The sequence below is a fragment of the Macaca nemestrina genome, chromosome 3 (genome assembly GCF_043159975.1).
Source record: "Macaca nemestrina isolate mMacNem1 chromosome 3, mMacNem.hap1, whole genome shotgun sequence".
Taxonomy (NCBI): Eukaryota; Metazoa; Chordata; class Mammalia; order Primates; family Cercopithecidae; genus Macaca; species Macaca nemestrina.
In genome coordinates this window covers 172,048,939-172,076,484 of record NC_092127.1, presented here as the reverse complement: position 1 = coordinate 172,076,484, position 27,546 = coordinate 172,048,939, and the positions used below count along the sequence as shown (strand labels likewise).

The 27,546-nt window shown below is 45.9% G+C and overlaps 1 pseudogene; it reads left to right on the top strand.

The window, feature by feature from the left end:
• Positions 1-27,085, top strand: part of LOC105487974 (uncharacterized) — a 41,280-nt pseudogene extending 14,195 nt beyond the window's left edge.
• The last annotated feature ends 461 nt before the right edge of the window (positions 27,086-27,546 follow it).

Below are 27,546 nucleotides of genomic sequence, written 5' to 3'. Positions count from 1 at the left end.
TAATCTACAGCAAGTCACATCAACTCTCCAAAGTTTCAGTTCCCAATATAAATTAGGAACAATCATAATACTTACCAAATACAGTAATTGTGGGGATATAATTTATTTAGTACAGTGCCTGACACAAAGTAAGCTCCCAATATATGTTAGCTATTAAAATATAATATAGGTAGGCTGGGCATGGTGGCTCATGCCTCTAATCCGGGCACTTTGGGAGGCTGAGGTGGGCGGATCATGAGGTCAGGAGAGTGAGACCATCCTGGTCAGCATGGTGAAACCCCATCTCTACTAAAATACAAAAAATTAGCTGGGCGTGATGGTGCGCGCCTGTAGTCCCAGCTACTCGGGAGGCTGAGGAAGCAGAATCGCTGGAATCCGGGAGGCAGAGTTTCAGTGAGCTGAGATCATGCCTCTGCACTCCAGCCTGGTGACAGAGCAAGACTCTGTCTCAAAAACAAACAAACAAACAAACAAAAAAAATATATATATAAATAAGTAAATATATACACACACATACACATATATATGTATATATAATATAGGTAATGATATCACTGTAGCCATTATTATTATCCATGCATTAGCAAATGTAGTGAGCGGATAAGTGAACATAATAGCTAACACTTATTGAACCCCTGCAATGTGCCATGAATTTTCTGCATTTTACATAATTCATTTATTATTTGTACAATTCCTTGAAGAGGGCCTATAATTAGCTCCATTTAATATATCAAGAAACCTAAGCACAGTAAAGTTAAGTGACTTGCTCAAGGTGGTGTCACTAAGAAATGGCAGAGCCAGGCCTTGGAACTCAGGAAGTCTGGCTTTGAGGACTATATCTGTGGTTACTATGTGCCACACGAACTTATCAGAATACACATTTTCAGGCCAGGCACAGTGGCTCATGCCTATAATCTCAGCACTTTGGGAGGCAGAGGCAGACTGATCACCTGAGGTCAGGAGCTCGAGATAAGCTTGGCTGACAAGGTGAAACCCCGTCTCTACTAAAAATACAAAAATTAGGGCCTGGCACGGTGGCTCACGCCTATAATCCCAGCACTTTGGGAGGCTGAGGCAGATGGATTGCTTGAGGTCAGGAGTTTGAGATCAGCCTGGCCAACATGATGTATCAGGGGAATCCACCCCCAATATTTCAACGTAGGTTCTTTCTATTTTCCCTAACTGTTGGCCAGCTGAGAAATAAAGAGAAGGAGTACAAAGAGAGGGATTTTACAGCTGGGCCTCCGGGAGTGACATCACATATTGGTAGGTCCGTGATGCCCACCTGAGCCACAAAATCAGCAGGTTTTTATTAAGAACTTCAAAAGGGGAGGGGGTGTAGGAACAGGGAGTAGGTCACAAAGATCACATGCTTCTGAGGCCAAAAAAGATCACAAGGCAAAGGGCAAAGTGAAGATCATAAGGCAAAGGGCAAAATCAAAAACTCCTGATAAGGGTCTATGTTCAGCTGTGCACATATTGTCTTGATAAACATCTTAACAGAAAACAGGGTTTGAGAGCAGAGAACCAGTCTGACCTCAAATGTACCAGGGCTGGGGTTTCCCAATCCTAGTAAGCCTGAGGGTACTGAAGGAGACCAGAGCGTATCTGAGTCCTTATCTCAACCGCATAGGACAGACACTCCCAGAGCAGCCGTTTATAGACCTCCCCCCAGGAATGCAAGTCTTTTCCTAATATTACATTCCTTGCTAGGAAAAGAATTTAGCAGTATCTCTGCTACTTGAACTTCTGTTTATAGGCTCTCTGCAAAAAGAAAAATATGGCTTTTTTTGCCTGGCCCTGCAGGCAGTCAGACCTTATGGTTGTCTTCCCTTGTTCCCTAAAATCGCTGTTATTCTGCATTTTCAAGGTGCACTGATTTCATATTGTTAACACGCACACATTTTATAATCAATTTGTTCAGTTAACGCAATCATCACAGGGTCCTGAGGTGACATACATCCTCATCTTACGAAGATAACAGGATTAAGAGATTAAAGTAAGACAGGCATAAGAAATTATAAGAGTATTATTAGGGAAGTGATAAATGCCCATGAAATCTTCACAATTTATGTTTCCTCTGCTGCGACTCCAGCCATTCCCTCCATTCGGGGTCCCTGACTTCTCGCAACAATGGTGAAATCCTGTCTCTACAAAAACACAAAAATTACCTGGGCGTGGTGGTGGGTGCCTGTAATCTCAGCTACTAGGGAGGCTAAGGCAGGAGAATTGGTTGAATCCAGGAGGCGAAGGTTGCAGTGAGTCGAGATTGGGCTCATTCACTGCACTCTATCTAGCCTGGGTGACTGAGTGAGGCTCCATCTCAAAAAAATAAATAAATAAATAAAAAATAAACACACACACACACACACACACATTTTCAGCATTTTATTCTCAAAAATAAATACACACACACACACACACACACACATTTTCAGCATTTTATTCTCAATCTCTGCTCATTCCTTTGCAACATCCCATGAATCTCCTCATCCAGGAAAATAGACTTAACATCCATGTAGCTTAGATTATTTTTTCCACCAAGAACTCTAAAAGCACTGGGTGCAGTGGTTCACAGCTATAATCCCAGCAATTTGGGAGGTTGAAGCAGGAGGATTGCTTGAACCCAGAGTTCAACACCAATCTGGGTAACACATGAGACTCTGTCTCTACAAAAAAATCTAAAAATTAACCTAGCATTATGGTGCATGTCTATAATCCCAGCTTCTCGGAAGGCTGAGGTGGGAGGATTTCTGGAGCCCAGGAGGTCAAGGATGTAGTGAGGCTGGGTAACAGAGCAAGAACCCGTCTCAAAAAAAAAAAAAAAAAAAAAAAAAAAAAAAAGCTTCAAGTAACCTAAATCTGTGCTACTCAAATTGTGTTCCATGGTCTATCACTTCTGTAGCAGTAACATGTTTTGGTTTTTTAATTGACTTTTTAGGGGGCTACATAAATTCCAAAAGAATTTATAACACCGTTTGTTTGTTTCTTTTTTTTTTTTTTTTGAGATGGAGTCTGGCTGTGTTGCCCAGGCTGGAGTGCAATGGTGCTATCTCAGCTCACTGCAACCTCTGCCTCTGGAGTTCAAGCAAATCTCCTGCCTCAGCCTCCTGAGTAGCTGGGACTACAGGCTCACGCCACCACACCCAGCTAATTTTTGTGTTTTTAGTAAAGACAGGGTTTCACCATGTTGGCCAGGCAGGTCTCCAACTCCTGACCTCAGGTGATCCACCTGCCTCGGTCTCCCAAAGTGCTGGGATGACAGGCGTGAGCCACCACACCCGGCCTGTCAGCCTGTGTTGTTGTTGTTGTTGTTTTGAGACAGAGTCTCCCTCTGTCGCCCAGGCTGGAGTGCAGTGGCGCAATCTCGGCTCACTGCAACCTCCACCACCCAGGTTGAAGTGATTCTCCTGCCTCAAGTAGATGGGACTACAGGCGTGTGCCACCACATCTGGCTAATTTTTGTATTTTTAGTAGAGACAGGGCTTCGTCACATTGACTAGGCTGGTTTCAAACTCCTGACTTCATGTAATCCACCCACCTTGGCCTCCCAAAGTGCTGGGATTACAGGTGTGAGCCACCATGGCCATCCTGTTTTTGTTTTTTTGAGACAGGGTCTCTTTGTCACTGAAACTGGAATGCAGTGGCACAATCTCAGCTCACTGCAGACTCAACCTCATGACAGTGAGCTGTCATCGCACCACTGCACTTCAGCCTGGGCAACAGAGCAAGACCCTATCTTAAAAAAAAAAATGTGCCACGCGTGGTGGCTCACACCTGTAATCCCACCACTTTGGGAGGCCAAGTCAGGTGGATCACTTAAGGTTAGGAGTTGGAGACCAGCCTGGCCAACATGGAGAAACCCCATCTCTACTAAAAATACAGAAATTAGCCGGACATGGTGGTGCAGGAGAATCGCCTCCCAGGAGAATCCAGGAGACAGGTTACAGTGAGCTGAGGTTGCACCACTGCACTCCAGCCTGGTCTACAGAGCCAGACTCCATCCCCCCCACCTAAAAAAAAAAAAAAGTGTGAGAAGTTATGCCCCCAAAGGGTTCTGTGGCCCCATGAGCTTGGAAAATAGTAGACTATGCAAAGTTTGCTTGCTTAGTAAACTGCAGGACTTCTCAAACATTTTAAAGCACCAGTGGACACTGTGAATCTCTGGCTGGGAAATATAAAAAGCAGTTAATGTTGAAACACGCTAATAGAGAGGCTGGAGAAGAAGAGCAGGGCAATTACAATATATTTTTAAGTTTTTTGTAGAAGTGGGGTCTCATTATGTTGCCCAAGCTGGTCTGGGACTCCTGGCCTCAAGTGATCTGGCCTCAGCCTTCCAAAGTGCTGGGATTACAGGCATGAGCCACCATGTCTGGCTGGACAGGGCAATTAAAATCTGTAGTCTGGCAGTAAAAGTCAGAAGTTTGAATATCAAGTCAGAGTGACCGGAAACTATCTGACTTAAAGGTCACTGACAATGGCGAACTGGAACATAGATTTTGTTTGACCTCACTGTTAAAAGAAGAAAAAAAGGTGTGGGGCAGGGGGTGAGGCTGCAGGGAGATTTGTAGAAATGCTTGTGCTCAGGAACACCTCAGACTCTGATTCAATCAACCTGGAGTAGGGTTAGATGTGGCCTCTTATGTGACCTTAGGGGACAGCTGGAGCTACGAATCGCTGTTCTAAACCCTGGTGATTCAAGGTGTGGCCCATGGCCCACGGCATTGGCATCACCTAAAAACTCCTTAGAAGTGCAGATTCTCAGCCGGGTGTGGTGGCTCATGCCTGTAATCTCAGCACTTTGGGAGGCTGAGGCGGGTGGATCACTTGAGGTCAGGAGTTCGAGACCAGCCTGACCAACATGGTGAAATGCCGTCTCTACTGAAAAATACAAAAATTAGCCGGATGTGGTGGTGAGGGCCTGTAGTCCCAGCTACTCGGGAGGCTGAGGCAGAAGAATCGCTTCAACCCTGGAGGTGGAGGTTGCAGTGTGCTGAGATCTCACCATTGCACTCCAGCCTGGGTGACAGAGCGAGACTCCATCTCAAAAAAAAAGAAAAAAAAGGGAGAGTGAATTTTACCTAAATGTCCAATATCAGAGTATTTGATAACACTGGCCTCACATTTTCACGTGACAATAATTGGCCCCCCTGTTTAGACAAATTTCCTCAATTTACCGCAGTACCCATTGTACCCTATTGTATTATATTACAGTTGGCCCACTTCTGTCACTTATGTTACATGGAAGTGGTTGAGTTTGTGACCCTTGGTCTAACTGCAAATTGTAGACTTCTCAGAAGCTGGAATAGTGGTCTAGATTCTATAACTGCCACACAGGCATTTATTTCTGTAACTTGTTTCTTTTTTTCCGATTATAAAAGTTACTCATGCTGATTCTAGAAAACTTGGAAATATAAAAAAGTATGAAAAATAAAACAGTGACATGCATAGTAACTGCAATTAGTGATGACTGTTTAACTTCTGTTATTTTTTTCATCTTTTTTTTTGCATCTAGTTATCTAAATTTTCATCATATTTTGGATCAGACTATATTTGCAGTTTGGTATTTTGCCTTATTTAGAAGACATTCTACCAGCTACTAAGTATGGCTTGTTCTGCCATATTGCAATAGTTGAGTTGTCAAGAAAACTCATTGGATCAAAAATCAAGACTCCCGCAAAAAGGGTATTTTTGTAATGCTGGAATGTCTATCTGAAAGTCCTTTTTTTATAGTTACAAGGGCACAGCTCTAAAAGTTAAACATAATTGGAGAATTCCAACATCATACGGTTCGAAAGTCACTCAAAAAAACAAACAAACAACAAAAAAGCAAAAAACTAATGTCTAAGTGCACGTGAAAGGCTTGAATAATGTTATTTCATTAAATGAGAGAATTGAAGGTCAGGTGTGGTGGCTCATGCCTGTAATCCCAGCACTTTGGGAGACGAAGACGAGCGAATCACTTGAGCTCAGGAGTTTGAGATCAGCCTGGGGAAGATGACGAAACCCTGTCTCTACAAAAAATACAAATTTAGCCATGTGCAGTGGTATGCACCTGTAGTCCCAGCTACTTGGGAGGCTGAGGCAAGAGAACTGCTTGTGCCCAGGAGACAGAGGTTGCTTGTGTCCAGGAGCAGAGATCATGCCACTGCACTCCTGTCTGGGCAACTGGAGTGAAATCCTGTCTCCAAAAAAAAAAAGAGATTTGGAAAAAGCAAATTTTCTAAATTCCTATTTAGAATTATAAATTCCTATTCATAATTTTATGTAATAAGTACATGTAAAGATTTGCGTAAATAACTGATATAATGAAAATATGGGCCAGGCGCGGTGGCTCACGCCTATAATTCCAGCACTTTGGGAAGCTGAGGCAGGCGGATCATTTGAGGTCAAGAGTTCGAGACCAGCCTGGCCAACATGGTGAAACCCTGTCTCCACTAAAAATACAAAAATTAGCCAGGCGTGGTGGTGGGCGCCTGTAATTCCAGCTACTCAGGAGGCTGAGGAAGGAGAATCACTTGAACCCAGGAGGTGGAGGTTGCTGTGAGCCGAGATTGCGCCACTGCACTCCAGCCTGGGCAATACAGTGAGACTCTGTCTCAAAAAAAAAAAAAAAAAAAAAGTATGACTAGACATTTGACTATTTCATCCATATGCCTAAAAGGTATTTTATTTTATTATTATTATTATTATTTTTTGCAGTGCAGTGGCATAATCTAGGCTCACTGCAACCTCCACCTCCCGGGTTCAAGAATTCTCTGCTCAGTCTCCCAAGGAGCGGGGATTACAGGTGCCTGCCACCATGCCTGGCTAATTTTTGTATTTTTAGTGGAGACAGGGTTTCACCATCTTGGCTAGGCTGGTCTTGAACTCCTGACCTCGTGATCCACCCACCTCAGCCTCCCAAAGTGCTGGGATTACAGGCATGAGCCACCGCGCCTGGCCTTATTTATTATTTTAGAAATGGGGTCTTACTCCTTATTTTAGAAATGGGGTCTTACTCCTTATTTATTATTTTAGAAATGGGGTCTTACTCCTTATTTTAGAAATGGGGTCTTACTCTGTTGTCCAGGGTGGAATGCAGTGCTTTGCTCATAGCTTACTGCAGCCTTGACCTCCTGGGCTCAACTGATCCTCCCACCTCAGCCTCCCTCATGGCTGGGACTATAGGTGCAGGCCACCACTACTGGTTTTTATTTTTTATTTTTAGAGATGGGATCTTGCTATGCTGCCCAGGCTGGTCTCAACCTCCTGGCCTCAAGGGAGCCTCCCACCTTGGCCTCCCAAAGTGCTGGAATTACCGTTTCTTTTTTTGTAAATTAAATTAAATTTTACTTTTTAGACAGGATCTAGCTCTGTCGCTCAGGCTGGACTGTAGTGGTACAAAATCACAGCTCACTGCAACCTTAACCACCTGGGTTCAAGCTGTCTTCCTGTCTCAGTCTCCTGCGTAGCTGGGAGTCCAAACACATGCCACCATGCCCAGCTAATTTTTCATTTTTTTCTAGAGACAGGGATCTCACTATGATGCCCAGGTTGGTCTTGAACTCCCAGGCTCAAGTGATGCCTCCACCTCAGCCTCCTAAAAGCAGTGGGATTACAGGTATGAGCCACCACACCTGGCTCAAAACCTTTTTCATGAAGAAAAACATTGGAGATATTAGAAACATAAGAGTAGTCATTGTATTAGTTTTTTTTTTTTTTTTTGGACAGTCTCACTCTGTCACCCACACTGGAGTGCAATGGCGTGATCTTGGCTCACTGCAACGTCTACCTCCTGGGATCAAGTGATTCTCATGCCTCAGCCTCCCAGGTAGTTGAGATTACAGGTGAGCACCACAATGCCTGGCTAATTTTCATATTTGTAGTAGAGATGGAGTTTTTCCATGTTGCCCAGACTGGGCTCGAACTCCTGGCCTCAAGCAGTCCACTTGCCTCAGCCTCCCAAAGTGCTGGGATTACGGATGTGTGCCCCCATGCCTGGCCTCGTATTTGGCACTTTATTTCGAACCCTAGCATTCTAAAAGTGAGAGGGCTTTGGATGCCATCCCTGTAACTCTCTCCTTGAAATAGGAATCCCCGCCGGCTGCAGTGGTTCACACCCGTAATCCCAGCACTTCGGGAGGCCAAGGTGGGCGGATCACGACGTCAGGCGATCGAGACCATCCTGGCTAACACGGTGAAACCCCGTCTCTACTAAAAAATACAAAAAATTAGCCGGGCGAGGTAGTGGGCGCCTATAGTCCCAGCTACTCAGGAGGCTGAGGCAGGAGAATGGTGTGAACCCAGGAGGTGGAGCTTGCAGTGAGCCGAGATCACACCACTGCACTCCGGCCTGGGCAACAGAGCAAGACTCCATCTCAAAAAAAAAAAAAAAAAAAAAGAATAAAAGAAATAGGAATCCCCTCTACAAATCACAGTAAGTGATTGTCTTTTTTCCACCTGAAGGTCTCTTGCAGTAGGAAACCCACTGCCCCAGAGGAGCAGTCCAGAGCTGCCTGACTAACAAGTTCTTCCTGGCCGGGCTCGGTGGCTCATGCCTACTATCCCAACACTTTGGGAGGCCGAGGCTGGTGGATCACCTGAGGTCAGGAGTTTGAGGCCAGCCTGGACAACATGGTGAAACCCTGTTTCTACTAAAAATACAAAAATTAGCCAGGCGTGGTGGTACAAGCCTGTAATCCCAGCTCCTTGGAGGCTAAGGCAGGAGAATCACTTGAATCCAGCAGGCAGAGGTTGCAGTGAGCTGAGATCGCACCACTGCACTCCCGCCTGGGCGACAACAGAGAGACTCCATCTCAAAAATAAAGTTCTTCACATTAAAGCAAAGTGTCTTCTGCTGATTTCCACCTGGTTGCCCAATTCTGCTCTCCAACTCTCATTCTTGTCCATATGACAGGCTCTTCACTATTTCAAGAAAGTGATGACATTGCCAAGCCATCTTTTTTAAGCTAACCATCTCCAATTTTTTCATGTTTCTGATATGTCATCGTTTCCAGATGTTTTTAGAAATTCAGAATGATTTTAGGATTACATGAAATTAAAAAGGAGTTAGATGAAAATAGCTCTGGATCTGAACAAGGAAAGGAAAGGAATCTTGCTCATAGTAGGACTACTTCATGTCATCTCAGTCCTCACGGCTGCACACTAAGGCCGACTGTTGGTCAAGACTTACTGTCCTGCAAGTGACAGACAACCTAACTCAACCTGGCTTAAGCAAAACAAATAAATACACTAATGAGGAGCTAAAAAGTCCCACAATTGACCTCAGCCTTCAGTATAACTTGAGCAGGAACTTGCAGGGACTAAAAGAAATTTCCTCTTCACCCTTTGAAAGTTTGCAGAAAAAAAATCAACTCACAAAAGACAGATTCATTGGAGAAAAGGGATACAAATCTTTTTTTTTTTTTTTTTTGAGCCAGAGTTTCTGCTTTCTCACCTAGGCTGGAGTGCAGTGGTGTGACCTTGGCTCACTGCAACTTCCGCCTCCTGGGTTCAAGTGATTCTTCTGCCTTAGCCCCCAAGTAGCTGAGATTACAGGTGCGTGCCACCACAACCGGGTAATTTTTGTATTTTTAGTAGCAATGAGGTTTCACCATGTTGGCAAGGCTGCGTTCGAACTCCTAGCCTCAAGTGATCTGCCCGCCTCGGCCTCCCAAAATGTTGGGATTACAGGCGTGAGCCACAGCGCCTGGCCACGAATCTTAGTACGTATTTGGGGAGAACCACAGAGTGATTACCCAACCCACAGTGGTTCAGAAGTTTATATACCATCCTGGTAAAATAGCTTATGGGAGGACGGGAAGAGAGGAAATCTATTGAGGGGATTACTAGGAAGAATGAGTGGATCAGGGAACAGAGAAGGACTTGGACAAGCCAGTCACGGTGGCTCACGCCTATAATCCCAGCATTTTAGGAGGCCAAAGCCGGTGGATCACTTGAGGTCAGGAGTTTGAGACCAGCCTGGCCAACACGGCAAAATTAGCCAGACGTGGTGTCACAAGCCTATAATCCCAGCTACTGGGGAGGTTGAGGCAGCAAGAATTGCTTGAACCCGGAAGGCGGAGGTTGCAGTGAGCTGAGATTGCACCATTGCCCTCCAGCCTAGGGGTCAGAGTGAGACTCCCTCTCAGAAAAAAAAAAAAAAGAAAAAAACTTGGAGATTATCTTGGGGGAAGGTCTGTTCAGGTGTGGTTACATTCTTGGTCTAACAAGGAGGGGAAAGAAAACACAGTAGGTTTTTTTTTGGCGGGTCTAGATTTCAGTCAGATAAAGGAACTTCAGTGTTATCCTGTGCTTTGGGAGGGATGGCTGGGGAGGGGGAAGGTCAGAGAGGCCTTGAGGCTTCTTCAGTTTACCACATTGAAGTGCCATATGTTGGTTTCTGTGCTCCAGCAAACTCAAATGATGACACTAGGTCCCGGTTTCTGGCCACCTCTCAACAATGTTATCTTCTGTATTGCCTTCATTCTTGGTCAAAACTGGTGGCTCCATGGCCTGGGGTAGTGGCTCATGCCTAGAGTCCCGGCACTTTGGGAGGCAGAGGCTGGAGGATCACTTGAGGTCAGGAGTTTGAGGCCAGCCAGGCCAATATGGTGAAACCCCATCTCTACTAAAAATACAAAGAATTATCTGGGCATGGTGGTGTATGCCTGTAATTCCAGCTACTTGGGAGAAGGAGATAGGAGGATCGTTTGAACCCGGGAGGTGGAGGTTGCAGTGAGCAGAGATTGTGCTGCTGCACTCCAGCCGGGGTGACAGAGAGAGATTGTCTAAAAAAAAAAAAAAAAAACAAAAAAAACAGAATTAACTGGGCATGGTGGCTTGCCTGTAGTTCAGCTACTTGGAAGGCAGAGTTGGGAGGATCTCCTGAGCCAGGGAGGTTGAGCAGTGGAGCCTGTGGTGAGCTGTGAACACGCCACACAAGTACACTCCAGACTGGGTGACAGAGCGAGACCCTGTCTTCAAGAAAGCAAGAACAAAAAAATCACTTTTAGTGACTCCTGCAACTGTAGGCTCACATCCTCCCCAAGTTCAAGTATATCAGGGAGAGGTACACTCTCCCCAAGTTCAAGTACATCAGTAAAAAAGCACTTGATGTTCCAATAAAAGTTTCATTGTATGGCACTGGCTCTGACTGCATGATATGCCTGCCTGTGAACCAGTGATTTGGCCAGGGACACGGTAAGTCTTGCTGGTGGTCAGCGTCCCATATCACCTCTGAAGTTAAGGGCAGTGACGCATGATCCAAAATGTATGGACTACAAGTGGCAGAGGCGTGTTTCCCCAGAAGCAAATCTGGATGCCGTTACCCAAAGGAAAGGAAACCAGATCACCCACGTCCAGTTATTATTTTATTTTACTATTTTATTTTTATTTTTGAGATGGAGTTTCACTTTTGTCGCCTAGGCTGCAGTGCAATGGCGTGATCTCAGTTTACTGCAATCTCTGCCTCCTAGGTTCAAATGATTCTCCTGCCTCAGACTTCCAAGTTGCTGGGATTACAGGTGCCCACCACTATGCCTGGCTAGTTTTTTTTTGTTTTTGTTTTTGTTTGTATTTTTAGTAGAGATGGAGTTTTACCATGTTGGTCAGGTTGGTCTCGAACTCCTGACCTCAGGTGATCCACCCGCCTTGGCCTCCAAAAGTGCTGAGACTACAGGCATGAGCCAGCACGCCAGCCCAGTTATTATTTTAATTTTCCATTTAGATATAAGGGAACCAAAGCTCAGAGAGAGGAAACGTTTGTCCAAGGTCATTCACTTAGAAAGAGGCAGAACTGGGGTGGCTCACGCCTGTAATCCCAACACTTTGGGAGGCCGAGGTGGGTGAATCACCTGAGTTCAGGAGTTCTAGACCAGCCTGGCCAACACCACGAAACCCTGTCTCTCCTAAAAATACAAAAATTAGCCGGGCGTGGTGGTGCACGCCTGTAATCCCAGCTGCTTGGGAAGGTGAGGCAGGAGAATTGCTTGAACCCAGGAGGTGGAGGTTGCAGGGAGCCGAGATCACACCACTGCACTTCAGCCTGGGCGACACAACGACACTCCATCTCAAAAACAAACAAAAACCAAACCAAAACAAAACAAAAACAAAACAAAGAAAGAGGCAGAACTGGGATTTATGCATGTTTGTCTGCAAAGCCATTCTTTTCTCCTTCTTCCCACAGTGTCCAGGGAAGTTCTACTGACTGGAACTGAACCATAGCAAATGCATCTCCACTTTCCATGATTCAGTAGCTTTGAGTGACAAAGTAACTCATCTCCAGCCCTGGTTATTGAGAAACTCCTGAATTGTTTGCACTGAGCTACCGGTTTCATCCAGAATTCCTGGCAAAGGTGTTAGAACGGCTCCATGATTGGTCAGTGAGATCACCAGCATCTTCCCAGAACTCAGGCGCATGCTGTTGGGATGGGAAGCCAGTCACCCACTTTATTTTCATTTCCTGAAAGTGATCTGGTACCGTTTGTCATGGGTCTTTGTCTTAAGAAGCCTCAACCGTAAGCACAGAGACTGGGGACACCACCGTGGACACTGATGCTCCAGGGATGAGGTGTGCCCAGCCAGTGCAGTTTTAAGACAGAAATGTGAATGCCTTGGTCACCATGGGCACCGGTCATTATTGTTGCTCTGCAAAGCATTTCATGTATTTCTCTTATTTGTCTGTCCTGAAGACATTTGAAATGCCATTCCCAGTTAGAGTTCAGAAAGTTAAATTACGTCCCTCATCAATAGCAGAATAAACTGTGATGTAACCATGCAGATAATATGTTCATGCATGGAATACCATCCAACTGTTTAAAGGAATAAACTGGCTGAGCATGGTGCTCACAGCTATAATCTCAGCACTTTGGGAGGCCGAGGCGGGAAGATCCTTTGAGCCCGGGAGTTTGAGACTAACCTGGGCAAAATGGCAGAACTCCACCTCTACAAAAAAAAAAAAAAAAAAAAAAAAAAAAATTAGCCAGACATGGCTATAGTTCCAGCTACTCGGGAGGTCGGCTTGAGCCCAGGAAGGTGCTGCAATCAGTTGTTATTGAGTCACTGCTTTCCAGCCTGGGTGATAAACTGAGAGCTGGGTTTGGTAGCTCATGCTTATAATCCTAGCACTCTGGGAAGCTGAAACGTGAAGATCTCTTGAGCCTAGGAGTTCAAGACCATCCTGGGCATCATAGTAAGACCCTGTTTTTTGTTGTTGTTGTTGTTTGTTTGTTTGTTTTTTGAGACAGAGTTTTGCTCTTGTTGCAATGGAGTGCAATGGAGTGATATGTGGGCTACATAAGAGGTAAAAATGTACACACACACACAAGCACTTCAAGATGATAGGCCCTTGAAATAAGAGGTGGGGGTTTTAAGTGGTAAAGAGGAAACAGAGGCATCAATTTTATTTCCTTCTTTTTTTTTTGAGATGGAGTCTGGCTCTGTCACCCAGACTGGAGTGCAGTGGTGTGATCTCAGCTCACTTCAGCCTCCGCTTCCCGGGTTCAAGCAATTCTCCTGCCTCAGCCTCCCTAGTAGCTGGGATTATGGGTGCTCACCACCACGCTTAGCTACTTTTTTGTATTTTTAGTAGATACAGGGTTTCACTGTGTTGGCCAGGCTGGTCTCGAACTCCTGACCTCAGGCGATCCACCCACTTCAGCCTCCCAAAGTGTTGGGATTACAGGCGTGAGCCACCGCGCCTGGCTAGGACCCTGTTTTTATAATAAATTAAAAAATAAGCCAACCGTGTTGTCGCATGCCTGGGCTCCCAGCTACTCAGGAGGCTGATGCAGGAGAATCGCCTGAGCCCAAGGAGGTTGAGGCTGCAGTGAGCTATGATTATACCACTGCACCGCATGCCAGCTGTGTGACAGAGCAAGATTCTGTCTCAAAAAAAAAAAAAAAAGAATAAACTGGGCTGACCGTATATCAGTATTGGTAAATCTCTAAAACATAATGTTGAGGAAAAAAAGCAAGTTGTAGAAGGCGGCACACAAAGTCAGGGATATGTGGGCTACATAAGAGGTAAAAATGTACGCACACACACAAGCACTTCAAGATGATAGGTCCTTGAAATAAGAGGTGGGGGTTTTAAGTGGTAAAGAGGAAACAGACGCATCAATTTTATTTCCTTCTTTTTTTTTGAGATGGAGTCTGGCTCTGTCACCCAGACTGGAGTGCAGTGGTGAGATCTCGGCTCACTGCAACCTCTGCCTCCCGGGTTCAAGTGATTCTCCTGCCTCAGCCTACCCAGTAGCTGGGATTACAGGCACCCGCCACCATGTCCGACTAATTTTTGAATTTTTAGTATGGACAGGGTTTCACCATGTTGTCCAGGATGGTCTTGAACTCCTGACCTTAGGTGATTTGTCCACCTCGGCCTCCCAAAGTGCTGGGATTACAGGCGTGAGCCATTGCACCCGGTCATTTTTTGTTGTTGTTGTTGTTTGAGACGGATCTCACTCTGTATTGCAGGCTGGAGGGCAGTGACCCAGTCTCGGCTCACTGCAACCTCTGCCTCCCAGGTTCAAATGATTTTGTGCCTCAGCCTCTCAAGTAGCTGGGATTACAAGTGGTGCCACCATGCCAGTCTAATTTTTGTATTTTTAGTAGAGTCAGGGGCTTTGCTATGTTGGCCAGGCTGTCTCGAACTTCTGACCTCAAGTGATCCGCCTGCCTTGGCCTCCCAAATTGCTGGAATTTCAGATGTGAGCCACCTCGCTCAGCCTCAATTTTATTTTTGAAACTTGGTGGGGGGTACAAAGATGTTTGTCATGCTATTCTCTATGCTTTTTGTTTAAATGAAGTCTTTGGCAACGAAATTTCCTCTGCACCCCAGTCATGGTCAGATTTTCATCTCAATGCTGTATTGGTCAGGAGTCAGTGACAGACATAATCTACTCTAGCTGGCTAGCTAGTTTAGGCTGAAGGAGAATTAATATTGATTACAGAATTGATCAGGAGGCTGAAGGTACCCCTCTGAGTTTTAGAAGGGGGAAGATACGCCAGACATGCTGGTTCATGGCTATAATTCCATCACTTTGGGAGGCCAAGGTGGGCAGATCACCTGAGGTCAGGCGTTTAAGACCAGCCTGGCCAACATGGTGAAACCCTGTCTTTACTAAAAATACAAAAAAATTAGCCAGGCATGGTGGCACACGCTTATAGTCCCAGGTACTTGGGAGGCTAGGGCACGAGAATTGCTTGAACCCGGGCAGTGGAGGTTGCAGTGAGCTGAGATCGTGCCACTGTACTTCAGCCTGGGGGACAGAGTGAGACTCCGTCTCAAAAAAATAAAAAAAATAAAAAAAAAAAAAAGAAGGCCAGGCACGGTGGCTCATGCCTGTAATCCCAGCACTTTGGGAAGCCGAGGCAGGTGGATCACGAGGTCAAGAGATCGAGACCATCCTGGCCAACATGGTGAAATCCCGTCTCTACTAAAAATACAAAAATTATTCGGGTGTGGTAATGTGAACCTGTAATCCCAGCTACTCGGGAGGCTGAGACAGGATAATCGCTTGAACCCGGGGGGCGGAGATCATGCCTCTGCACTCCAACCTGGACAGCTGAGCGAGACTCCATCCCCTCTCCCTCCACCAAACAAAAAAAAAAAAAAAAAAAAAAGAAAAAAGAAAGGAAGAAAAAGAAAGAAAAGAAAAAAAGAAGTGGGAGGTCAGGCAGCAAGGAAATTACTGACTCTTTTGTTACTGGCTGGTTTGGGAAGACACTGTGGGAAAGCCAGATTCCACAGGAATGACCCTTGCCACGAGAAACAGTGGAAGCAGCAGGATAAGGATAAGAAGGGGGGGCCTTATCCTTGTTGCTTCCTGCTGGTTGATGGAACCTCATCAGCATCTGGAATCCTAGAGCTTGGGAATTGTGGTTCTTAACCTTCCAGCCTCTGCTATGGAGGAAGACCCACCCTAGGAGAAGGCAGGAAATGTTGATCCATCCACTGTATGTACTTCTCACAGAAGCCATCTCGTTCATCTCTTTTAGCTTCTACACACCCGGTCCTCCAGCTCTGAACTTCCACCTTTGCCCCCACTCTGAACTCTTACCACCAGCCTTCGTAATAGATTGGGGTGGGCAGTTGGAGCGACTCTTAGTGAAAAGCAATGCCATTCAGTAGGCACTATTATAAGATGGCATGTTTATGCATGTAGGACGCTGGCACAGAATTGGTACGAATGCATTAGTTCTAGAAAGATATCTGAGGTCACAGTGGACCACAGCTAGCTAGATGGTCCGGGGAAGGCAGTAGTGTTTAGTGGTAAAAGAGCTTGGCTCTGAGCTGGGCACAGTGGCTCACACCTGTAATCCCAACACTTTAGGAGGCTAAGGTGGGTGGATCACAAGGTCAGGAGTTCGAGGCCAGCCTGACCAGCATAGTGAAACCCCATCTCTTCTAAAAACACAAAAAATTAGCTGGGCATTGTGGTACGTGCCTGAAATCCTAGCTACTTGGGAGCCAAGATAGCACCACTGCACTCCAGCCTGGGCAACAGAGGCAGACTCCATCTCAAAAAAAAAAAAAATATATATATATATACACACACACACACACACACACACACACATATATGTATACACACACACACACACACACACACACAAAGGGTTTGGGACAGACTGTGCACCTGGTGAGGCCAAAGTAACCTTTAGGTGTTACTCCTAGGTGGATCAGATAGAGAGAGAGGGTGGGGAACTAACAACAACTACCTGTTGAGTCAAATGCTAAACGTGTGCTCCATGTGGCCAGGGGCTAGGGCAGAGCTTGGCTGCGGCCCCTGGAGGCAGTCAACTGTGTTATCTATCACCAGGCACTCCTACCTACTGTGTCCAGAATTTATTCATTCCGGTGAGTTCTTGGTCTTGCTGACTTCAAGAATGAAGCCGTGGACCTTCATGGTGAGTGTTACAACTCTTAAAGATGGCATGTCCGGAGTTTGTTCCTTCAGATGTTCAGATGTGTCTGGAGTTTATTCCTTCCGGTGGGTTCGTGGTCTCGCTGACTTCAGGAGTAAAGCTGCAGACCTTCACAGTGAGTGTTACAGCTCTTAAAGGTGGCGTGTCCAGAGTCGTTTGTTCTTCCCGGTGGGTTTGTGGTCTTGCTGACTTTAGGAATGAAGCTGCGGATCCTTGCGGTGAGTGTTACAGCTCATAAAGGTAGTGCAGACCCAAAGAGTGAGCAGCAGCAAGATTTATTGAGAAGAGCAAAAGAACAAAGCTCCCACATCATGGAAGGGGACCCGAGTGGGTTGCTGCTGCTGGCTCGAGTGGCCAGCTTTTATTCCCTTATTTGGTCCCACCCACATCCTGCTGATTGGTCCATTTTACAGAGTACTGATTGGTGCATTTACAATCCTTTAGCTAGACACAGAGTGCCCATTGGTGAGATTTTACAGAGTGCTGATTGGTGCATTTACAATCCTTTAGCTAGACATAAAAGTTCCCCAAGTTCCCACCCAACCCAGAAGCCCAGCTGTCTTCATCTCTTACTACCATGTGAGGGGTGGGGACAAGTGAAAGGAAGAAGAACCTGCAGCGAAAGCAGTTTTGATTTTTATCACTTTTTAGAAAGTTCTCCCATGTGACCAGCAGCAGCAACCCACTCACTCTTCCTCAAATGGAAATGGAATCTACTGGAAGTCTGTGGGGGCTCTGGAAATCAGTGGCTGCCCAAAGGTGCAGGTTGCGAAGATGGGTGGGAGCTGAGAAGGAGCTGTGGAGAGGAGTCCTGCAGGTGATGGCCAGTAGGGATACTGCAACTGTGATGTCCCCGAGAGAGCTTCTTATCACCTCTTCATCTCCTGGGTATTAGCATCTAAGTGACAGTGCTTAGGTGTGCCTGGGCTCCTGGCTCCCAGGAGGTGAAAAGTACCACCAGGAGCTGTTCAATTCTAATCAGATATTTCTGCTTGGGAAAGGTTCTCAACCTGTAGCCTCCTCTAAGTTACAAAGGGAACTTAGCAAGTGTTAGAAAACTGTTAGAGACAGACTGGTACCTAATGAGGACTTTCTTAGGTAGAAGATATATTCATAGATAAAATGTCACATAAAATTAAGAAACTCTTTCAAATAAATATGTATTTTATTAAATTCAGTAGTGATAACATATGGCCGGGCGCGGTGGCTCACGCCTGCAATCCCAGCACTTTGGGAGGCTGAAGCGGGCAGATTACAAGGTCAAGAGATCGAGACCATCCTGACCAACATGATGAAACTCCATTTCTACTAAAAATACAAAAATTAGCCGGGCGTGGTGGCGGAAGCCTGCAGTCCTCGCTACTCTGGAGGCTGAGGCAGGAGAATTGCTTAAACCTGAGAGGCAGATGCTGCAGTGAGCTGAGATCACACCACTGCACTCCAGCCTGGGCGACAGATAGAGACTCTGTCTCCAAAAAAAAAAAAAAAAAAAATTGACGACATAATGCTGAAAAATAGCAGTAGATAGAAACACTAAAAGTATTCCCTCAGTCTGCAGATAATGACTGCTTGGTGAATATATGCATGAGAGGATGAGACGGGGAGAAGGAAGCAGGAGGATCTGAGTCCCCAGCCCTTATGATTTCCATATCCACTAGGCAGGACCGGTTACAGAATTTGCAGAACTCAGTGCTGATAGAAAATGTGAGCTCATTGTTAATAACTTATTAGGAATTTAAGGCTGGGCGCGGTGGCTCATGCCTGTAATCCCAGCACTTTGGGAGGCTGAGGTGGGTGGATCACCTGAGGTCAGGAGTTTGAGACCAGCCTGACCAACATGGAGAAACCCCATCTCTACTGAAAAAAAAAAAAAATACAAAATTTGCCAGGCATGGTGGCGCATGCCTGTAATCCCAGCTACTCAGGAGGCTGAGGCAGGAGAATCGCTTGAACCTGGGAGGCAGAGGTTGCGGTGAGCCAAGATCGCACCATTTCACTCCAGCCTGGGCAACAAGAGTGAAACTCCATCTCAAAAACAAACAAACAAACAAACAAACAAACAAACAAACAAAAACCCACAAAGAATTTCAGCCAGGCGTGATGGCTGAGGCCAGGCATGGTGGCTCATGCCTGTAATCCCAGCACTTTGGGAGGCTGAGGTGGGCGGATCACTTGAGGTCAGGAGTTTGAGACCAGCCTGGACAACATGGTGAAATCCCATCTCTACTAAAAATGAAAAATTAGCCGGTGTGGTGGCACGCACCTGTAGTCCCAGCTACTCAGGAGGCTGAGGCAGGAGAATCGCTTGAACCCAGGAGGCGGAGGTTGCAGTGAGCCGAGATCACTCCACTGCACTCCAGCCTGGGCGACAAAGTGAGACTGCATCTCAAAAAAAAAAAAAAAAAAAGAATTTTAAGATAGTAACAGAAGAGCGTTAAATTAAATGTAAGGGCTTTTTAAGTGTGGGATCCTGTATGATGGTATAGGTCACACATACTCAAAGCTGGCCTGCTGCTAGGGGATTCTCCCCAAATAGACTGGATGCGGCAATGGTCACTCTACTGGAATCCCCTTTTTCATGCTGGGAAGTTAGGTGAGCAGGCTGACAAGACATATTTATGGACTATCACAGTATGTGAAGCTCAATGGGCTCCTATTGCCCATCTTCTATTCTTTCTTTCTTTTATAGAGACAGGGTCTCCTTATGTTGGTCAGGCTGGTCTCCAACTCCCAACCTCAGGTGATCTACCTGCCTCAACCTCCCAAAGTGCTGGGATTACAGGAGTGAGCTACCATGCCTGGCCTTTTCTTTTTATCTACAAGCAATCTTTCGTTTGTTTGTTTTTAAACCATTTTCTCGGTGTGGGGTGCTGGGAAAAACAGAGCTCCCTCCTTTAGGATGCTCATAGTCTAGTGAGGCAGACAGTTTGTGTGTTTGCTTTTTGAGATGAGGTCTACTTCTGTCACCCAGGCTGGAGTGCAGTGGTATGATCTTGGCTCATGCAACCTCCCAGGTTCAAGCGATCTTCCCACTTCAACCTCCCAAGGAGCTGGGATTCCAAACATGTGCCACTGCACCCAGCTAATTTTTGTATTTTTTTTTTAGTAGCCACAGGGTTTCACCCTGTTGCCCAGGCTGGTCTCGAACTCCTGGCCTCAAGAGATCTGCCTGCCTCGGTCTCCCAAAGTGCTGGGATTACAGGTGTGAGTCACTGTGCTTGGCCTTGAGGGAGATAATTTTGCAAGCAAAGAATTAAAATGCTGTGGAATCCTCAGTGCACGGGACATACATGAAGGTCTGAGAGAGGGGTCCCAACTTGGCCTGGGGGAGGCAAGAAATGTCCTCAATGGGCCATTCCAAAGACCATGGACTTTGCATATGGTGGACACGGAGCTAGGGTTCTGATTTGTGTTTAGAACATCACGTGGCTGAGTGCGGTGGTAGCTCACGCCTGTAATCCTAGAATTCTGAGAGGCCAGGGTGGGTGGACCACTTGAGCCAGGAGTTCAAGACCAGCCTGGGCAACATGGCGAAACCCTGCCTCTATAAAATATACAAAAATTAGCTGGATATGGTGGTGCGTGCCTGTAGTCTCGGCTACTTAGGAGGCTGAGGGGCGGGATGATCGCTTGAGCCCAAGAGGTCGAGGCTGCAGTGAGCTGGGATCGTGCCACTGCACTCCAACCTAAGTGACAGAGTAAGACCCTGTCTCAAAGCCCCCCAAAACAGGCTGGGCACGGTGGCTTATGCCTGTAATCCTGGCACTTTGGGAGGCCGAGGCAGGCAGATCACGAGATCAGGAGTTCGAGACCAGCCTGACCAACATGGCGAAACCCCATCTCTACTGAAAATACAAAAATTAGCTGGGCGTGGTGGCCCATGCCAGTAATCCCAGCTACTTGGGAGGAGAATTGCTTGAACCTGGGAGGCAGAGGGTGCAGTGAGCTGAGAGCAAGCCAAACCTCCAAGCTGTCCTTGTTCATTCCTAGACATAATTTTGGGAGGCACTTAGCTTATAGTTTATAGTTTAGAACAAAGATGATAACAGCCCTTCCCCAAAACAAACCCCTTTCTTGCCTGGGGACGAGAGTGTCTTTATAGACTAACAAATTAGTCAAAAGATGAGAATTATGGTTTAGGAGTCATGCAGTTGGAGGCTACAAGATTCTGACTGTTCCTGGAGATAGCATCACTTTGTAAAGCCTGAGGTCAGTGCTTGAGATATTTTGCAGACCCTGCCCTTGATGGATCAGCTGGCACCACCCAGGTCGATAAATTGGCTCATCTGATCCTGTGGCCCCCATCCATCTGTGTTCTTGTGGAACTCACCCAGGTGAGTTCACGTCTGACCCAACCAATCAACACTCCTGACTCACTGGCTGTCCCCCCACCCACCAAATTATCCTTAAAAACTCTGATTCCCCTATGCTCAGGGAGACTGATTTGAGTAATAATGAGACTCCAGTCTCCTGCACAGCTAACTCTGTGTGAATTACTCTTTACTGTTTTCTCTCTTGCAATTCTTCCTGTCTTGATAAATTGGCTCTGTCTAGGCAGTGGCCAAGGTGAACCCATTGGGTTATTACACTCACTATCCTGGTGAGGCACAGCCAGGTCCTGAGCTACAACAGTGGTACCAGGCCTGGGGAGGGGGTGTGGATTCAATAGTTAATTCAGGGCTGGGTGTGGGGGCTCACGCCTCTAGTCCTAGCACTTTGGGAGGCCAAGGAGGGAAGATCACTTGAGGTCAGGAGTTTGAGACCAGCCTGTCTAATACGGTGAAACCCTGTCTCTATCAAAGATACAAAACATAGCCAGATGTTGGTGGCACGGGCTTGTGGTCCCAGCTACTCAGGAGGCTGAGGAAGGAGAATCGCTTGAACCCTGGAGGCTGAGGTTGCAGTGAATGGAGATTGTGCCACTGTACTTCCGCTTGGGCAGCAGAGTGAGACTCTCTCAGGAAAGAAAAAAAAAAAGGGTTAAAGAGTTAATTCAGGCTGGGTGCAGTGGCTGCCTAGGTGCTGTAATTTCAACACTTAGGGAGGCTGAGGCGGGAGGATTCCTTGGGCTTAGGAGTTTGAGACCAGCCTGGGCCACATAGTGAGACCTCATCTCTGTTAAACAAACAAACAAAAAAAGAGTTAATTCAGAGATGGGATCAACTTGGGCTGTTGATTGATTGGATTAGGTGCAGGTTGAGTGGGTATTAGAGTTGAAACAATGTTCTTTTTTTTTTGCAAAGTCGAAACAATATTCTAAGATGACTAATTGGATTCTGACTTTGGTCAGATATATGGACACAAGAAAGTTAGCTTGGAGGGAAAGACTATGCATGTTATTAGTAATTTTGTAACTCAGTAAAGATATTGGGAGAACTACATGTCACTAAATGTTTTTTTGTCTTGCAGAATCACCAATGATTTTTAGTATAAATATGGCAGGTTGGAAACCTGGAAAATAGAACAAAATGAGTGGATTGGCTATCCTACCACTGAAGCAATTAAAACAGCACAACTCGGGAAGAGAAAGTCTAGGGTTCACAATTGTTTTTAGTTCTGTAATTAAGCCAATCATTCTAACACAAATATGTTATTTAAAAATAAAAACCATTTCCCTAGCTTTTATCAGTAGACTTAGAACTTATTTATTTATACTTTTAATAGACTGTGATAGAATTCAGGTACTTAAATTAAAAGATGTAGAGGGATGGTGGGGAAGGAGGATTCTTCTAAAGTTCAACTAAATCATTCAAATTAAAAAATGTCCTTAATGTTTTAATTGGTTAGTAGTCACCCTGTGTATACAACATAAATCCTTGAAATGATTAACAGGAGGGAAAGATGGGTGGCAGCCCATAATAGTCTCCTTATTTAGAAAGCATTTGGAGGCAGGTTTTATAATGCAGTCTTAAAATAGCCGCTAACCAGATTCTGATTTCAGGAGCTGTAAGAATGTGGAAGCCTTAGCCACATCACCTGAGTGGTAATTAGCATTAAACCACGCAGCAACCATTTCTCATTTCACACTTTATAGGCCCCTTAGTTCCACCTCGGCAGTAATGGAGGGAAACTATTTAGATATTCATATATGCGAGATCACACCGGGTACCCCTGTGGGGGAAATATTCCTTTGATAGAATTTAGCAAGGGGGGACCAAGTGCAGTGGCTCACGCCTGCAATCCCAGCTACTCAGGAGGCTGAGGCAGGAGAATCGCTGGAACCCAGGAGGCAGAGGTTGCAGGGGGCCGAGATCGCACCACTGCACTCCAACCTGGGTGACAGAGCGAGACTCTGTCTCAAAAACAGCAACAAAAACAACAACAAAAAAGAATTTAGCAAAGGAATTCTTGTCTGTTGAAACACACCAGTTTTCAAGGTACCCAGTGCAGGTCTTAAAGCAAGGGCTTTTCTTCTCTTCCCAGCTGTGATGAGGACTCTGCCACCTTGAAGCCATGTGCTTGTCTTAGCTCAGGTTTGGGAGACAGACGCAGGGAACTACAAGGACAGAGGTACCTGTTCTCAGAGCTGCCAGGCTTCTCCTTTCTTTTATTTTTAAATTTTAATTTAATTTTGTTTTATTTTTGAGATGGTGTTGTTCTCTGTCACCCAGGCTGGAGTGCAGTGGCGCGATCTCAGCTCACTGCAACCTCTGCCTCCCAGGTTCAAGCAATTCTCCTGCCTCAGCCTCCCGAGTAGCTGGGATTACAGGTGCCTGCCACTACGCTCGGTTAATTTTGCATTTTTTTTTTTTTTGAGACGGAGTTTTGTTCTTGTTGCCCAGGCTGGAGTACAGTGGCGTGATCTCGGCTCACCACAACCTCCGCCTCCCGGGTTCAACCAATTCTCCTGCCTCAGCCTCCCGAGCAGCTGGGACTATAGGCGCTTGCCACCATGCCCAGCTAATTTTTGTATTTTCAGTAGAGACAAGGTTTTACCATGTCGGCCAGACTGGTCTCAAACTCCTGACCTCAGGTGATCCACCCACCTTGGTCTCCCAAAGTGCTAGGACTACATGCTTGAGCCACCGTGCCTGGCCCAGCCTTCTTCTTTCACAGCTTCCTGCAGGAGGGAGTTACCACAGCAGTTGGCAGGGGCAGATCAGAGGGAGACTTTGCTACCAACCTGTTAAATAATGTGATAACGTATTTTTATTTTTCTTTAGAATTTTAAAATATTGAAACAGAGTCTCCTTATGTTGCCCAGACTGGTCTTGAAGTCCTGGCCTCAAATGATCCTCCTGTCTCAGCCTCCCAAAGTGTTGGGATTACAGGCATGAGCTATTGCACTCAGCTGATAACACACTTTTCATATAGGTAATGGCTCAGTGAATTTGGTTTATGAGTCTTTCCACCTAAAAGGCTGGGCAGCTGGAAGGATGAATGACATAACAGCCCTGATGATACAGGCCCTCTCTTCTCTCTGCATTGGGGACATTGGTTTTTGTCAGAGGCCAGCTGTCTCCTGGAGCACACGTTCACTGGGGCCAAAGAGTCTGCACTGGTCTGAGGGACTTCGCGTGTGGAAATCACATTACTGCCTCTTACAGGAACTCCTTGTGTTTGGAACCAGCCTAACGAGACTCCTCTCTGGGCAATAGTTGATGAAGAAGTGTTTTTTCTCTTGACAGCCCTGCTCTAGGGGTTGAAGAATGACCAAGTTGATTCGGGTTCTCAAAACTTAATCAAGCATCTTCCTAAATGGGATTATTCACATTCTTGCGGCATGTGAAGCAAAATTGGAATCTGCTTGAATATTTTTGCTGGAAGCAGGTGGAAGTTTTATAACCAGCCTTTAGGGGAAAATGCCAGATATTCTGACGGACAAAGAAGTGAGTTTGCTGAGAGAGTCGGCAGCTGGAGGGCATGCATAGGGGTCATAGACTGTACTTGGCAGCCAGGGTGGGACAGTTGCTGGCCTTGGAGGAATCATTGAGAGATTGCTCGTCACATGGCTCTGTGTCAAAGTGTCAGACCATGAAACGCCTCCACCCTAGGTAACTTCTGGATGACTGAGCACAGAGCATATCGGGGCTAAAACAGCTTCAAACCTTCCGTGAATTAGTGACAATCATTGTTTGGTTATCAACTCTTGCATGTGGGGGCCGAGCCCCTGACGGCTAAACCAGGGGAATCAAACTGCCTTCTCCACTGAGAGCCCTTAACCCATTGCTGACTTATGTTCCGGGTCCTGCTTGGACAGCCTTTCAGATTGGCTACAGGATGTGTTGATCTAGGTACTGCAAAAAAACTTCCTTCTACAAGCCAGGACTCTTAACTTTACTCAACTATCTCTTTGACAAAAGGATGTGGTTATTTTGTTTCCTTCTCTCGAGCTCAGGGACGCTGTCAATAGCTCTCTGAGGCAAAGAGTCTTCCAGCCGAAAACAGGTACCTCTGGGATTTAGGAGGGTATAAACGCAGGAAGTTCCCATAACTATGTACAACTTAATGTATGCATAATAATTAAAAATAGGTTTTTTGTTTGTTTGTTTGTTTGTTTGTTTGAGACAGAGTCTCGCTGTGTCACCCAGGCTGGAGTGCGATGGCACAGTCTCGGCTCACTGCAACCTCTGCCTCCCTGGTTCTAGTGATTCTCCTACCTCAACCTCCCGAATAGCTGGAATTACAGGCATGCGCCACCACGCCCGGCTAATTTCTTGTGTTTTTGGTAGAGATGATGTCTCACTATTTTGCCCAGGCTGGTCTCAAACTCCTGAGCTCAAGCGATCTGCCCATCTTGGCCTTCCAAAGTGCTGGGAAGGTCATTCCTCCCAGGTCATCCCTCCCACAGCGCCTGGTCCTAAATTATTTTCAAAAAATAAAAAAGTGGAGAAAGGAATGACTTTAAATGTTCTTCCTCAGATCACCCAATATAATTTATCTCCCCCCCAGCCACCCAGGCGCTATCTACTATAATATCACTCTGATATATTTCCATATATAGTATAACACATTGCTATTTAAAATGATCCTGCTTGAGCAGATGCTGCGTCGCTGCAGAGGCCCTGTCCTCTGCCTTTCCTGTTTCTCCGCTGAGGCCATCAAGCTCTCCTTAGCCTCTGGCTGGCTGTCTCCTTAAGAACCAACACCCATAATACCTTCAATTAAGTTGCTGAGTTCTGATGGAGAGATATTTGAAGTTGATGTGGAAATTGCCAAACAATCTGTGACTCTCAAGATCATGTTGGAAGATTTGGGAATGAATGATGAAGGAGATAATGACCCAGTTCCTCTGCCAAATGTTAATGCAGCAATATTAAAAAGGTTGTTCAGGCTAGGCACGGTGGCTCATGCTTGTAATCCCAGCACTCTGGGAGGCTGAGGCCGGCGGATCACATGAGATCAGGAGTTCGAGACCAGCGTGGCCAAGATGGTGAAACTCCGTCTCTACTGAAAATACAAAAGTTAGCCAGGTATGGTGGCAGCATGCCTGTAGTCCCAACTACTCAGGAGGCTGAGGCAGGAGGATCACCTGAACCCAGGAGCTGGAGGTTGCAGTGAGCTGAGATCATGCCATTGCATTCCAGCCTGGGCCACAGAGCAAGACTCCATCTCAAAAATAAATAAATAATAATAACAATTTTTTTTTTTTTAAAAAAGGCAATTCAGTGGTTCACCAACCAAAAGGATGACCCTCCTCTCCTCCAGAAGCTGATGAGAACTAAGAAGAGCGAACAGATGCTATCCCTGTTTGGGACCAAGAATTCCTGAAAGTTGACCCAGGGACACTTTTTGAAGTCATTTTGGCTGTAAACTACTTAGACATCAAAGGTCTGTTTGATGTTCCATGCAAGACTGTTGCCTATTTGATCAAGGGGAAAGCTCCTGAGGAGATTCGCACGAACAGTCTTCCGTCGATACCAAAACTGACTCTACTGAGCAGGAGGAAGCCCAGGTACCCAAAGAGAACCAGCGGTGTGAAGAGACGTGAAATGTTGTGCCTGACACTGCCACACTGTAAGGATTGTTTCAAACACTGGTTGCACTGCCCTGTTTATAATTGTCAATATCAGACAAACAGTGGACAAGCACAGCAGCCTATCAATTGTATCAGCAGAATATCGTCCTCACTGTATGTGTAGTTTGAGTGCAGATTCCAAACTTACGGCTGAGTTTCCTCTAGTATGATCGAAAATTTATTTTCTCTTTGTTGTGAATAAGACTGAACTGTGGGTTCTCTATAAGTGACATTTTGAGCTTTCTTTCCTTTTTTTTTTTTTTGTAAAGCGATGTCTGCCTAGTTTATTGTCCAGTTAACTTTAGTGACCTTTTAAAAGGCAGTATGTAAATAAAACCACTTGCAAAAAATAAATAAAATAAAAGAATCTTGTTTATTTAAGTGTTTCTTTGATTATGGTCTTTTCCCCATCTAAAATAAACTGCAGGTTGGGCGAGGTGGCTCACACCTGTAATCTCAGCACTTTGGGACGGAGGCAAGCAGATCGCCTGAGGTCAGGAGTTCAAGACCAGCCTGGCCAACATGGTGAAACCCTGTCTCTACAAAAATACAAAAATAAACTGGGCATGATGGCGGGTGCCTCTAATCCCAGCTACTCGGGAGGCTGAGGCGGGAGAATTGCTTGAACCCAGGAGGCGGAGGTTGCAGAGAGCTGAGATGGTGCCATTATACTCCAG